Here is a 13334-nt window from a genome sequence, read left to right as displayed (position 1 = left end):
CGGCCCCTAATTGTGCACTAAATCACAATTACTTTAATTTATCAAAGGAGCTATTCCCTCCACCCAATCTATGACTAGACAGTTCATGCATTAGCTTCAGTTCACTTTCTTCTTTATGATGTACCTGAAACAACAAAAGAGAGATATAGAGAAAAAGAGGGAGGGGGAGAGAGAGAAAGTCCATGGTGTCACATTCCTGCTTCCAACAGCAGGCAGAGCTTCGTCACAGGCCTCTCCAGAATGCTGGTCCTGGTCCGAAGGCGCACAGAGCGTACCAGGCCCTTTGCATCTGCTCTCACATCCAAGATTCTCCCCATCAGCCAAGATCCTCTTGGGGCTGCAGCGTCTGCAATGAGGACGATGTCTCCAGGAACGAGATTTCTCCTTGGTCTTGTCCATTTCTGTCTCTCTTGCATCATTGGTAAGTATTCAGCAATCCATCTCTTCCAAAACAGTTCTGCCATGTATTGTATTTGCTTCCACCTTTTCCTGATGTACAAATCATTGCGGTCAAACAGTCCTGGTGGCATGATTGGCTTCCCCTTTAACATCAGAATGTGGTTAGGTGTGAGTGCCTCCAGGTCGTCCGGGTCATCAGAGACTTTAGTGATGGGTCTGTCATTCAATATGGCCTCAGCCTCACAAAAAACAGTTTGGAGCCCTTCATCATCGAGAATTTGCTGTTTGAGAACTGAAGTCAGAACACTTTTCACAGAGCGAATCAGGCGCTCCCAAACACCACCATGATGGGAAGCTGCTGCTGTGAGTTCCAGTCGAGGAATTGTTGTCTGCTTGAGTGGAGCAACTCTGGCCTTTCCCAACAGAAATGAAACCTGAACGCTGTCATCCTTTTCCAGTCTCAAATAGGACACTGTTCCATATCCAACTTGGCTGGCGTCAGAGAAGTGGTGAAGCTGTGCAGTGGCAGGGTCTCCAAAGTCTCTGGGTTTCATACAGCGATCCACATTGAATTCAGCCACCTTCTGAAGATCCTCCAACCACTCAAACCACTTCTTGGAGAGAGAATGGGGGATAGCTTCATCCCACCCCAAGCTTCTCCTACAAAGCTCCTGTAACAACAGCTTGGCTGGAATGGTGAGTGGGGACAAAAAACCTAAGGGGTCATAAAGTGAGCTGACCACTGACAAAATACCTCTTCTTGTCTGTGGCTGTTCTTGCACTGAGGTTCTAAACTTGAATTTGTCAGTTTCAATGCACCACTGTAGCCCCAAAGCTCGATCCATCGGAAGCTGGTCCACATCCAAATCCAGCTCCATCACTTCCTTTGCTCTGCAGTCTTCAGCAATTGACAGCAGCACTGTTCGGCTGTTGCTGATCCATTTGGAAAGATTAAATCCTCCTTTGTGACAAAGCGCAGTCACATCCTTGACCACTTGCACTGCCACCTCCTCTGAGGCCACTGATTTCAAGCAATCATCGACATAAAAATTACACTTTACTGTATTGACCACTTCATGGGGGAAATGTTCGGCATTGTCATCTGCTGTTCTCCTCAATGCATAATTTGCACAGCTTGGTGACGACACAGCTCCAAACAAATGAACTTTCATGCAATGTTCCACTGGAGCCTGTGAAACGTCTCCCCCAGGCCACCAGAGAAAGCGGAGAAAGTTGATGTGCTTTTCAGAAACATGAACTTGGTGATACATTGCTTGGATGTCGGCCATTACTGCAACGGGCTCTTGTCTAAATCGAACAAGGACTCCAACTAGAGAGTTGGTAAAGTCAGGGCCCTGTAAAAGCTGACAGTTCAGTGACGTCCCTTTGTATGCTGCTCCACAGTCAAAAACAACTCGCAGCTTGCCTTTTCTGGGATGATAAACCCCGTGATGAGGGATATACCATACATTTCCATCACTCTGTTTAAGTTGATCAGAAGGCACCACTTCAGCATATCCTTGAGCCACCATGTTGTTTAAAAATGTGATGTACTCTCCTTTAAATTGACCATTCTTGGCAAACTTTCTTTTCAGGCTCTGGAGGCGCTGTTCTGCAACATGACGATTATTTGGCATGAGAGGGTTTTCCTGCCTGAAGGGTAAGTCAATGCAGTAATGGCTTCCAATTAACTTTGTGGTGTTATTCATAAACTTGACATCCTCTCTGGACATTTCAATCTGTTCATCTGATGACCTCTCATTAAAATCATGGTTAAACTGTTTAACCAGCATTTCTTGAAGATGTTCAACAGAGATCCGGTTGGATGTTACAGCAGAGCAGTCACTTTTATTCTTGTTGCTCCCACCACGAAGTGGACCATTAATGACCCAACCGACCCTGGTTCTGACAGCATAAGGTCCTTCATCCTGGCTGTTTATGAGCTCCCAAGGCTCCATCACTTTTGGTGCATCAGTTCCAATGAGCAGATCAACACCTTCCTCAATGTCATGAAGTTGAACAGCCTTGAGATACGACCACTGATCAACGTCCTCTTGTCGTGGAATATTGAGTGATGAGACAGGCATGTTCTTTTGTGTTAAAACATCAGGTAACTCAATAAAGTCATTCATATTCAGACCAGACACTTCCAGACCTGACAACACATGAGCATTTACTATCTTCTTTTGACCCATTGTTCTTAACAGAATACTTGTCCTTTTACCTCTCACATTCAATTTTCTTGCCAAGTTCTCCGTACAAAATGTTCCTGAGCTCCCAGGATCCAAGAAAGCATACGTCTGCACAGTTTTGTTGCTCCTCTGACTCTTGACTTTGACTGCAACAATAGAAAAAATGGAGGCATCTTCCTGACCGGCCCCAATATGGCCACAGGTCTGAAACACTGCAGGTGAAACATTTGAAGAGCTCACAGACTGTTGATCAGAGGGTGTGGCTTTATCCTGACGCTCTATATGAAGGACACTTGGGTGCTTTTGGTGACACACGTTGCAATCCAAACGACTCCTGCAGTATTTGCTAGTGTGGCCTTTTTTCAGGCAACCAAAACAGATTCCTTTTTCTTTAATGAAATTAATCTTGTCCCTGTGTACTGTCATCTTGAACTGTGAGCATTGGTCCATTGAATGATTAACTTGTGAACAGAACAGGCAGTTGAGAGTGGAGGACTTGATCTTGTTTCCTGTATGTTGAGTTATGACTCCATCCTTTACTGTAGTGACGTTAGTAGCAAAGCTGCTTCCCTTTTTCCTTTGTTTGAAGTGACTAACAGTGGAAGCTTTGGAGTTGGTGAGCTGTGGGTCTTGAATGTTGCCAAAAACTGGATCTGAAGCAATTTTGACTTGTCTTTCAATAAAACCAACAAGATCAGCGAACATTGCTCTGTTACCTCTTCGTTCTTGCAGATCACAAGCAACATTTCTCCATCTTTCCCTTAACTTGTAAGGAAGTTTCACAATGATGCTCCTCATGTTAGATGGTAAGTCCAGCTCTTTCATGTTCAGCAGTTGCTCTGTTAAGTTTGAACATCCACGTAGAAACAAAGAGAATGATTGCAACCCTTTAATGTCCTCACTTTTTACAGGTGTCCAGGTAAGTATTTTTTCCATGTATGCAGCTGCAATTTTGTGTTCATTTCCAAAGTGCTCCGCAAGAAGACTCTTGGCTCGGTGGTATCCCTGCTCTGAAGGCAAGTGCTGACAACTGTGCACCAGGTCTTTTGGCTGCCCCCTGGTGTACTGTTCAAGAAAGTGCAAACAGTCACTCCAATTGTCTGTTTTCTCCTCCACTCCATTTTCAAAAGCTCTGATGAAAGACCTGTATTGGAGTGGGTCTCCATCAAAAACAGGGATATTCCTAGATGGGAGGTTAGAGCACAGATTTTGTTGGACAAGCAACGCAGCAATGTCATTTTGTCTTTGCATAATGTTCACAATGTCATTTTGATGGTTGTCAGTCAGAGCAGTTTGATGGTGAGCATGTCCCATTTGAGTTCCATTTACAGTTTGCATCACATGAACTGGAGCTTCAACTTTTAATGTCATTTCATCCATTTGTTTTTGTTTAGGCTTAACCACTGGTGGTTGGAGTTCAGGAGCAGACAAACCAAGAGCATGATCTTTTTTTTTTATTTTATCAGGCACAAAGGTGTTGGCATGGGGATTTAATTCACTCGCACCGTGAGAGTTGTTCCTTTCAAAATAAGAGTTCATGCCGTTTGAATGTTTTGAGCCACACTGTGAACGGATTTCCAAGACTTGAAGCTTTGCCTTTGTTGCTGCCAGTTCCGTTTCAAGCTCAAGTTGTTCCTTTTCTCTCCTCAGTTGTTCCTGTTGCGCTTCTATTTGATGTTTCCTTTTTTGCGCAGCGATGCGCTCCACAAGCGCTGCCTTATCGGCCTCAGCTTTGATACGTGCAGATGATATTGATGAACTCCGTGATAGTCGGGAGTGTGATCTTAGCGAACTTGATTTTATACTTGCAACATTGGAGGCACTATCTTCAGGATGTATTCCATCAGCAACACATTGATTGTCAGGATCGTCTTTATTTGTTTCAACATATGGATGACCCGCCCCACAGAGCCAGCCTTTTACGTTGTCAGTGAAATCACAAAACATTGTCATTTTTTCCAAGAAGTATTTGCTTTGCCTTTCAACTTCATCTTTGGGCAAAGGTAGACTCATAAAAGATGTATGGGTTTCATTTGCGTCTTGGTAACATTGCATGAACACAGCAAGCTCATTCTTTACTGAATCAACGTTTTGTATTGATGCCATCAACGCACTCATATGTTCCATGCATCTTTTAGCTTGTTTGCATTTTGCACTCCTTTTTTCCTGATACCTTATCACAATGTATTCCATTCCTTTAGAAGACATTTTAACAACTCTTTTTGATGACGGCTCTTCAGCCTCCGTTGCAGCAACATCAGACATTTTTCCGTTTCTTTTAATTGCTTTCTTTCCTTTTTTATTACACCAATGACAGTCCACAAGCGCACATAAGAGCAAGTTGCAAATGCACGATGCTTATTGACCAACAGATCCTCTTCATCAAACAAACACACACTGCGGCCGGCTTTTTATGAATAAATGAATGCGCCGTGGCCGTGCGTAAAAGTAGACATGTAGCGATTCAACCATGCACTCATTGAACTCCATGTATTGTGAGATACTGTGTCAAACTCCACTCGTTTGGCCGTTTTCCATTACAGCTTTTTACAGTTATATCACATACCGGTTTCTTTGAGAAGGTTGAACGTCTTGTCGATCTGGGCCAGAAGCAGCATGCGCGCCGTGGCTGAGTCCAAAAGGTGATTAAACAATCTCTGCTTTCCATTCGTCCATAATGCGCACAATGCAACAAGTCCAGTGTTGAAGCTTATTTCCTTTGAGTCCAAGGGCAGGTTTTTTACTTATGTAGCAGCCGATTGTCAAACAGATAAACGTGTCAAATCAAACTTCGAATTATACTAATCAAAGGGCCACTGTTGCACCATGGGTTGTGGTGTACGCGGATGGGAAAAACATAGTGTCCAAACAGATGTCCAGTTTCTGCGAAAAGCGTGGTTTATTTAACCAAACAGCGAGCAAACAAAGAACAAAGAAAATTCCTGTGCCTCTCCCGCTCCGGTAAAAAACCATTTGCCCACCCAGGTGCATGCTGGTCCCTTACCGACAGCCTACCTATATAACTTCAGGTGCCCCCCTACCGTGCCCAAATGAAACAAAACACAAATAATAAACAAGAAACACCTAAAGTAAACAAATAATAAACTAGAATACTAATAGAAATCTAATCATAATGAAATCAAGCAAATTGACTGAGAATAACCAAAAAACTAAATACTCACTAAACAAAATAATAAACTAAACAGCACTAAGTACTACAACTAAATAAATAGCTCCAACAATACTTGTAGTAAGAAATACAGGGCTGAATAAATGGAGCCTAGGCCTAAGATCACCAGAAAGATATATGAGCTCGTCATACAGGCTCACATAGGCAGAGCACTCCAACATGCAACCAGGGCAACAACAGGAATAAGAAATACAAATGAGCTGGGACACTCTGGATATATATTTGGATTTTCTGAAATTGTAGGAAAACACATGGGAGGAAAAAAGCAGGTCGACACCGGATTGGTTTCACAGTCAGTTTCACGATTAAGATTTACTTTACAAAACTTGGATGTATTTTCACTGTGGCAAATCACATGAGGGAAACCTGGGAACTCGAGGACTCCACGCAGGAAGAGTGAGGATGAAGTGACGAGATTTTACCCCTGAGCCAGTGAGGTAATTTACATATCAAAATAAAACTGCATCAGTTACATGTAAAAAAGTCCTGAAATTCTGCTCAGACGTAGAAGCTGCTAAATGTGCTCACCTTGCAAAATAGCCGCTGTCACTGTCATTGAATACAAATTATTATCGCTGCATTAACATTTAAGATGAACGCTGTAGCTGGTGAAGGTGCAGTGTTGTTTCAGTGGATGGAAGCAGTTCCTCCCCTCAATGCGGAAGTGGAGTTTGGAAGTGGAAACTAAGGATAATTACAATAAACTTCAACTCGAAGCACTGGAGAAAAATGTAGTTGAACAAAATTCGCTTGAAAAGGTGCAGCGTGTATGTTACACCAAAATCAAATCTTTTCAAGACAGGGTTTCTGCAAGTTCAAGTTAAATTTAAGACCTGTTTAAGACCACGATGAATACAAATCAAGACCTATGTCATATGAAGGAATTTCAAGAGATCCCAGAATGACTAACACTTCCCCATAATCGAAGATAACTTGAAGTAGTCGAAAATAACCCTGGAAACGTCAGGTTTCTCTCAAACTACAGGCAGAGACTGTAGATATGAGTCTTTGCCGAAGCTAAGATAAGGTTAGTTCAGTTAAATGTTGGTCTTGTTTGTAGTTTTATTACATCATGATATATCTGTCATTGAGACATTACAAAGTCTTAAATTCGGATTATTATGATTTGCGTAATGGCAATGGTAATTTAATGTCATTAACCGTCGTCAGTGCCTGAGACAACATTTGTAAAAGTCCAAGTTAAAACCTGGATCCCACTGAATGTTGAACATCATATCCTCACGACTACAGACGGACTCTCTTCTACCTGTCCTCTCTGATTATTGTTTTCCTCCGGCTCAAACTGATTGAATCGTATAATTTACTAAATGTAAATAAGGCAGATTCATTCTTAATTAAAACGAGCCGGCTTGCAATCAGTATTGTGGGACTGTGTCGCGCGCGTAACGACATTATCGTGAAATTAAAATTAAATTACAATGCAATCATAACTTTATTACGGCTCTAATGGGTTTTAACCACATTGTAGTGATGACACCAGTGTGGCAGAACATCTCTGTGACTGCACAGGGAGTTGATCAGTAAATTACATCACATCACATTATACAGTATCATCTGTTGAGCACGCTGCTTAGCAAGAGCTTTTAATTGAAGTCATACAAGGCAGTTTTTCTTATAACAAAAGATGTCTGCTTCCTGTTGAAGATCAGGTTACGCAGGATTCTGTATATGTCCCGATACAGTCAGGAGGGAACATAAAGATATACAGCAACATGGTCATGTAAATCTCCTTCATAAGCTTGATAAGATGAGAATTTGAAACAACACAACATGCTCTAATACTCACACACAGTCGAATTACAGTTTAAGTAAATTAGCAGCAAATCAACAGATAATGGTTTAGCACAGGTTTACGGGGAAAATGAGAGGAATTATTTGACGTGTATTGAAATAGACATCTTTTTTTTTGCCGACTAATGATATCGCTGTCATGTCTGTAAAGTCAATGTGACGTCAGCTAGTTTAGCTTAGCATAAAGAATGACAACAGGGGGAAACAGCCCTGGCTCGGTCCAAAAGTAAATCAGCCTATCAGCACTCCTGAAGCTCACTGACTAACAGATTATAAATGACTCGATGCCCCCGACCCAGAATAAACTGTAACCAGAGACTGCTGAATCAAAATATACACAGATGTTATTTACAAGGCATTAAATAAAAAGCTTATCTATATATAATAATGCACGTCACAATAAAATTGAGAAGGGAGCAAACTGCACAACACAAATCGAACTCATTCCACTCACTCCCACCTTAACACAACAGAAAAACCACTCAAGAAAATAATACACAATGAGACAGGGATTGGCTCCTCTCATGGTGTCCTTGTTAAAAAAAAAAAAAAAAATAAATGTGTACACAAATGAAAACTTAACGTGCATGTTACAAAAAATTTACAAATAAATATTATACCTAGAATATTATATCTATCAGGTGACTGAAGGTCATACCGCCTCTCCTTCCACATCAACATAAAAACGTTAAAATAAACTAACCAATACAAATTCCTTTATATTTCACTCAACCCATACATCGATAAATAGATGTGCAAAGTATAATATTGATATAAATAAAATGTAATGGGTGGGAGTTAAAAATGTATAAAATGATGATGGTTGTGGCTACATAGAAATTATGCTTAATTCATTACATTACATGTCATTTGGCTGACGCTTCCAAAGCGACTTACATTTTTTTAGTACACTCAACATTCATGAGGGGCCATTTAGGGGTTCAGTATCTTGCCAAGGACACTTCGGCATGCAGATGGGAGAGAGTGGGGTTTGAACCGGCATCTTGTTGAAGAACCACCACTCTAACCACTATTCAACCTGTCTACTGAAGGGGAGACAAAAGAAAAACTGCTGTGTGACAGGGCCGGGTCTAGGCAGGGGCAAGAGGGGGCCTGGCCCCCTCAAATAAATGTTGTGCCCCCTCAAACTAAATAGGGTTAGGGTTAGGGTTAGGCACAATGCCCCCTCAAGATTTGTGGCTGCCCCCTCATACATGCCTGTCTAGACCCGGCCCTGCGTGTGAGCTGTTAAAGTTAAGACTGGAATCTACCTTCTTACTGAACTAACTGAAGATCAACATCCATTGTTGTGAATTTCATTACAGGCATCAAAATGTAAATGGTTCTCGATTTCATCGACAAGATCATTTAATGGAGTACGGAAGTTTATCTTGGAATAATTGAAAAAAAATATATATAAAACACACACACACACAGACACACACCTGCCTTTAGATTCCCGGCAGTAGGATCCATGAATAATGGATCTTAGTTTTTCCTGGCCTGAGGGAGAAGCTTTTAAACATAATTTGTTGCTTTAATTTATTTACACAACCTGGGCACCCTCACCCTCGGGCTAGGTGCTTTACACACAACTGAAACACACGGATGAGGTGTGGGCAACCACACACACAGATAAAATGCACTTGACACACACACACACACATCTACGCCAGGAATGAGACATGCACGTATGTGCAAGTTAATCACAAGCTTTCTGTCTCGCGCATTCACAAAGAGTTAGTGTTTAGTATTCAATGAAAGTGTGAAGATAAAAGATGCCACCATCAGTCTGCTGAAACTATCTGCGTTCCTGAAGTATATTCATGGAGGTTAATTGTTAACCTCGATGTAATTCATATCTTAAAAATATATATGCATATATTGAGTGTTGAATCATTTCTTTGCACAGCAACAGTCTAGGGAAGTAGGTAAACATAGTAGTTAAGATAACAAACAGACACACACAGTAATAGCAACATGAGATGTTACAGTTAGTGTTGTTAAGTTGTTTCTGAAACTTTGTAATCTGATTTGTTGAACTCATCTTCACGTCCATCAACAGATAAAGTTGTCTGTGGGCTGCATTCGGAGCGGATTAAATTATATTTTGAACAACCCAGACACACTCCACCCTCAGGGACTGAGGCTGATGCTGCTACTATTGTTTTTTTTCACAATCCTTTTCTATATATTTTTACACTTATATAAAGAGATATCTTGGAAAGAGAGAGGCCTCTTACAATTTTACAATGCTTTTCAAAGCGGAGCCAGCTCTTGCTAACTTTTCAACGATAACCGGGAAGATGTGCATATGTCATTCACAGTGAGCAAATCTAAGGATTTGAACCAGCAACCCTCTGATCACAACCTCTCTCAAGCTGACAGCAGCATGCACAACTTGTCAACATTTTTCCAAGAAACCACAGTTTAAAGGCAAAGCAACATTGTGTTCATATCACATTTGAACAATTAGGGAATTTTACTGCTTAACATAAAGTGTAAAAGTTATCATGACATCATAATACAGGGGAACACATCTGTAATAACAACTACCACAGTATTAGTATCTGATTATAACTTATTTTCTGTCTAATATTATTTTTAATTCCTAGTGTTTGTCAAGAACTGTGCAAAAACGCATACAAGTTTTCAAACCAAAATACCACCATGGTGAAGTAATACTGTAAGTCAGGATTTTGCTTGTCAGTTGCAGGAATAACAAGGTACACACTGACGAAAGCTGAACTAATGATCCGATGATGTGGAGCGTTCTTTCTTCTTCTGTTGCACATTTAGTTCCTAACCCCGTCCCTGTGGCGACAAGTTCAGACATCAGCAGCTGTTGAAGGCTGTGTCGGGTTGCCAGGTCAAAACTGTCGTTACAGCTGTCGTAACATTTGGCGGAGGTTGCTATAGCTTCTGATGTTGTGTGTGTGTGTGTGTGTGTGTGACTCTTCTTTCAATAATTTTGAGGACATTTTGGGCGTATTTGTGCACATCTTCTGAAAACCTTAGTATACAGAGGACAGAGACTAAACGGAGCAGTACCACAGGGAATGATGGGGGGCAGTGCAGCCAATAGTTCATGCGGGACGATCATCTGACACGAGGAAGAAATTTCAACAGTGGCAAAAACTTGCTTTAGGCTCATTCTTATGAATCACAACCTCCTCCACTGTCGCCATGTTTGTTGTCAGAAAGTCTCACCTCTGTACTGCCCTCTAGTGGATGCATTGCTTAACAATGATGCCAACATAAAGAACAAATGAAAGTATATGCGTAGTATTAGTTACATAATTGAAACAGACGTATCTCTTTTCTTACCTAAAGGAAGTATGAATTAACCTTTGAGGTTATGCAGTCCGTTGTGATGGTTAAGGTCAGGTGGTATAGCAATATATTAATGAGTGTCCTTGCAACTATGGAAAGACAAGAACGAGTGTGTGTTTGTGTATGTGTTTTTGTGTGTGTGTGTGTGTGTGGCAAAGTCATCACTGAACTCTGAACTATCCTACCAGACACCCAGCAACACAACTGTCAAGCCCTCGTGCTGCTTTGTGATATATTATTCATGTTTTCCATCCGGTTCACACACATATATAATACAGTTTGTAAACACCATGTAGCTGCACAGGTCTCAATCTCTATTGATGTTTCGGTTTTGACACAGCAGCGTTTTTTAATGTGTGATATCTTCCACTCCGGGGCATCTTTTAAATCCAAAACAGATTTCAGGATCAGCGGTGCCACCAGCCTTTGATCACACTCACCCCGTGATGAGATTCATGTTGCCAAAAGTCTGGAGTGTGTTTACACACGGTGTTTACAGCTCTCCGGTTAGCCGCCCCCTGATCCCACTGAGTTCTTACGCACAATAAGCTGTTTACTGTACATCCATCTTCATATCCCCATCATTAATAATTCCTCGGATGGTAATATCGCACAGAACACGGCGCTATAAGCACAAAAGCCAACATTTGGCTGCATGATGAGTTTGCAGGAGGCTGAACTCTGGCCAGTGTTGCAGAAGCAGACTGCTGCTTCTGTTATTAATGTTCCAGCAGGAGATTTGTGGACTTTTCCAAAGACTAACGACCTTATTTTCAGGTTATTGCAGAAAAAACATTTAAACCTTTGATAGGATTCTTGAATTTCTTTGATTCTTGAGAGAGCTTTTACCAATGCATGTCGTTGATTGGTTTGTATAATTGTTTGTACGCAAGGTCACATCAAAACCACTGGACGATTTCCAGGAGATTTGGGGAAATTTGGGCTTGGATCTCTGAATCATTGGGTGACTCCAAGACTCTTTTTTTTTTTTTTTTAACTTTCTTTAACATTGAAGGACAGGTTGTTTTCTCAAACATTTCAGTAGATTTCTTAGCTGCGGAGCCAAAGGGTCAGGCGAGAATTTTTTTGCAGATTACTTTTTCCTCTTGCAGCTCTTTTGAGTTACCTCACAATATTCTTACATTATCAATCTACTGCTGCGTTACCTTGCAACACTTTTCCAAGCTCTAGACACATTTTTCTATTCAAACCCCTCACAAAGAAAACATACCGCAGAAAAAGCTAAACTAATCCTAAAAATATATCATCTTTGTGATTCTTTGTCCGTACTCATTTTTAGAGGACTGATATTTGCTAGTTGATGCAGATCCCCAAAAATATCCAGATCTAGTGAATTCTGAAGTGGTTTCATGAAGGCACTGTTGGGCATTGGTGGAGGGATGAGCTCTACTGAGGGACATTCTAGATATATTTATGTATTTGGGAAAGCAGCTCTTGTTCTACACATGATGTGGAGATGTTCGGTTTAAAAAATCAGAAAAGGCAGTTGTGTCAAAGGTTATGAATCAGTCATTATTGTTGTTAAAGGAACTGAAATGTGTCTCAATTACTAGTAGAATAGTTGCAGAGAAGTAACACAATATCTCTAAATTGAATTGGTTGATTGTGACAGTGAAGACAAGACTCCAGGAAGTTACCGCAAGCAGCCAAGAAATACACAGGGTCCCTCTAAATTCTCACAACATGGCCGCTGTACATTGTGGTTTTTGCACATATCATACAAAAATTGATAATTGGTGAGTTGTGGATTCACTGGTTGACCAGGTTTGTTTCTTCCAAATAAACCTGTGGCTGACTGTTTCCCCTCCTCTAATCTTTATGCGAAGCTAAGGCAACCACTTGCTGGCTCCACCTCTGATTTTACTGGAGGAATATGAGATGAGTAACATTCTTCTTATGTGACTCTCAGCATGAAAGCAAATCAGCATATTTCCACGAAATGTCAAACTGCGTCTTTAAAGGGACGGAGAGTTGATGTTTTAATGGAGCCTGACAGTGAAAAGGGTGATGTGAGGTCAACCTGAGGGGAGCTATTTCACGGGTAGACACCAGTGTTAATTTTGGCAGCTATTTTTGATTTAGTCTTAGTCTTAGTCTTTTGACGAAAATGCATATTAGTTTTAGTCACCTTTTAGTCATTTTAATCCTTCTTAGTTTTAGTCTAGTTTTAGTCGACGAAAACTAATTCCATTTTAGTCTAGTTTTAGTCACATTTAATAGCCACATTAAACTCCTTTTCTATAAAAACATATAGCTGCAGCCTAATAGCTTAAAAATATATATTTAATTTTAAATGTGAAAACAAAAAGGGAGAGCAGGTCAGACTGGAGCCGGACACAGAAACTGAACATCGGTACAAACCAACTGCAGCTTCTGCTCTGATGAAG

Source organism: Pleuronectes platessa, chromosome 17 (assembly GCF_947347685.1).
Source record: "Pleuronectes platessa chromosome 17, fPlePla1.1, whole genome shotgun sequence".
NCBI lineage: Eukaryota > Metazoa > Chordata > Actinopteri > Pleuronectiformes > Pleuronectidae > Pleuronectes > Pleuronectes platessa.
This window is presented reverse-complemented; position numbering follows the sequence as displayed.